Source organism: Pseudophryne corroboree, chromosome 4, assembly GCF_028390025.1.
Source record: "Pseudophryne corroboree isolate aPseCor3 chromosome 4, aPseCor3.hap2, whole genome shotgun sequence".
In the NCBI taxonomy this organism is placed as follows: Eukaryota; Metazoa; Chordata; class Amphibia; order Anura; family Myobatrachidae; genus Pseudophryne; species Pseudophryne corroboree.
In genome coordinates, this window is record NC_086447.1 from 19,024,930 (window position 1) to 19,027,429 (window position 2,500).

The 2,500-nt window shown below is 35.7% G+C and overlaps 2 non-coding genes across 2 annotated transcripts; both read right to left on the minus strand.

Annotated features, from left to right (window-relative positions):
• Positions 1 to 1,016: 1,016 nt before the first annotated feature.
• Positions 1,017 to 1,106, minus strand: TRNAY-GUA (transfer RNA tyrosine (anticodon GUA)). Its single transcript is given in 2 exon segments — positions 1,017 to 1,052; positions 1,070 to 1,106. It is a non-coding gene; the product is annotated as a tRNA-Tyr (tRNA).
• Positions 1,107 to 2,008: 902 nt separating this feature from the next.
• Positions 2,009 to 2,090, minus strand: TRNAS-AGA (transfer RNA serine (anticodon AGA)). The gene has a single exon. It is a non-coding gene; the product is annotated as a tRNA-Ser (tRNA).
• Between the last annotated feature and the right edge of the window lie 410 nt (positions 2,091 to 2,500).

Here is a 2,500-nt window from a genome sequence, read left to right on the forward strand (position 1 = left end):
ATTACTATCAACTGGCTAGAGAGCTGGTTTGGAAAGCACTTTCAATAGATTTTTTAGTGTAGCCAAACTTACATCAAGATTAGAGATGCTTGAGCCTATCAAACCTTCTACACTCTTTTAAATTTTGCTTGTTTTGTAAACTAATCAAGTGTTCCAGGAATGATGGGGATATTCCATTGTTTGTTCTGATTTGACAATTCATTTTGGACAATGAGCGGCCCTTTTGAGCTAGTGAAGATAATTGTGCTACATGAGAGTATGCACAGACAATTATTTTTCTTTTTTTGCATTAAAGCACAATTTTTAATAAAGGAGAGGTTAATAATATAATAATTAGCATTGAAAGTCATCTGACACGATTTGAAAGTAAAATGTTGTGCATTGAAAGTAACCAAAGCTCTTTTTACTTTGAGTGGACATCATTTTCTTTCAAATGAATTTGATATTTTGCTAAATGTACAAAACTTTCATACAAATTTGACATTCAAAATGCATTTGTACTTAATAAATGCTACTTAGTATGGCTGCTGAGATTCCTGGGCTCAGTCTCAAGTAGAGGAGGAGAATGACGGATAGAGAAAGAGAGAACAGGCAGGCATCCTAAAGATTTTGATGTGCCAGTTCCAGACTCACCCTGAGCAACACTGGTTTCAAGCTTTTAGTAAATTTTCTGAAAAATAAAACAACCATGTGGTCGTAGTCGGCAAGATTTGAGCCTGCGTGGGGAGACCCCAATGTATTTTTAGTCCATCGCCTTAACCACTCGGCCAAGACTACCTCTCATGCAATGTGATGTTTTCACAAAAGTTTCTCTATGGGTTGAGCTACTTCATTTCAGGATGTGAGGATGACTGAAGTAATATTGTATCAGAGATGGTTTCCATGGGAAGTTAATCCTGACCACAGTGACCTGCGTTAATGATTTTTAAAATATAACTTGGAGAATGCTTTATACTTGGTACAGTTTTGGGTTTGTAAAATGTCAGTACTGACATCTAAGTTTATCAAAATCATCTTCCTTTGAGCCGGAATTGAACCAGCGACCTAAGGATTTCTGTACCAATCACCTCTACAGTCCTCCGCTCTACCAGCTGAGTTATCGAAGGATTCCATGATCATACGACTGTGATATTACATGCTATTAAAATGATTGAGTGTTAATTTTAAACATTATCAACTTTCCAAGCAAAATGAAAAATGATTTGACTACACAAAAGAGATTCAACTACTTATTCCTGTGTTGCTTTATCACACAAATTGTCATGTTTAATCATTTGGAAAATATCACTAATAGTTTGACTTATATTTGTGCAATTACTATCAACTGGCTACAGAGCTAGTTTGGAAAGCACTTTCAATAGATTTTTTAGTGTAGCCAAACTTACATCAAGATTAGAGATGCTTTAGCCTATCAAACCTTCTACACTCTTTTAAATTTTGCTTGTTTTGTAAACTAATCAAGTGTTCCAGGAATGATGGGGATATTCCATTGTTTGTTCTGATTTGACAATTCATTTTGGACAATGATCGGCCCTTTTGAGCTAGTGAAGATAATTGTGCTACATGAGAGTATGCACAGACAATTATTTTTATTTTTTTGCATTAAAGCACAATTTTTAATAAAGCAGAGGTTAATGATATAATAATTAGCACTGAAAGTCATCTGACACGATTTGAAAGTAAAATGTTGTGCATTGAAAGAAACCAAAGCTCTTTTTACTTTGAGTGGACATCATTTTCTTTCAAATTAATTTTATATTTTGCTAAATGTACAAAACTTTCTTACAAATTTGACATTCAAAATGCATTTGTAATTAATAAATGCTACTTAGTATGGCTGCTGAGATTCCTGGGCTCAGTCTCAAGTAGAGGAGGAGAATGATGGATAGAGAAAGAGAGAACAGGCAGGCATCCTAAAGATTTTGATGTGCCAGTTCCTGACTCACCCTGAGCAACACTGGTTTCAAGCTTTTAGTAAATTTTCTGAAAAATAAAACAACCATGTGGTCGTAGTCGGCAAGATTTGAACTTGCGCGGGGAGACCCCAATGGATTTCTAGTCCATCGCCTTAACCACTCGGCCACGACTACCTCTCATGCAATGTGATGTTTTCACAAAAGTTTTTCTATGGGTTGAGCTACTTCATTTCAGGCTGTGAGGATGACTGAAGTAATATTGTATCAGAGATGATTTCCATGGGAAGTTAATCCTGACCACAGTGACCTGCGTTAATGATTTTTAAAATATAACTTGGAGAATGCTTTATACTTGGTACAGTTTTGGGTTTGTAAAATGTCAGTACTGACATCTAAGTTTATCAAAAGCGTCATCCTTCGAGCCAGAGACCTAAGGATTTCTGTACCAATCACCTCTACAGTCCTCCGCTCTACCAGCTGAGCTATCGAAGTATTCCATGATCGTACAACTGTGATATTACGTGCTATTAAAATGATTGAGTGTTAATTTTAAACATTATCAACTTTCCAAGCAAAATGAAAAA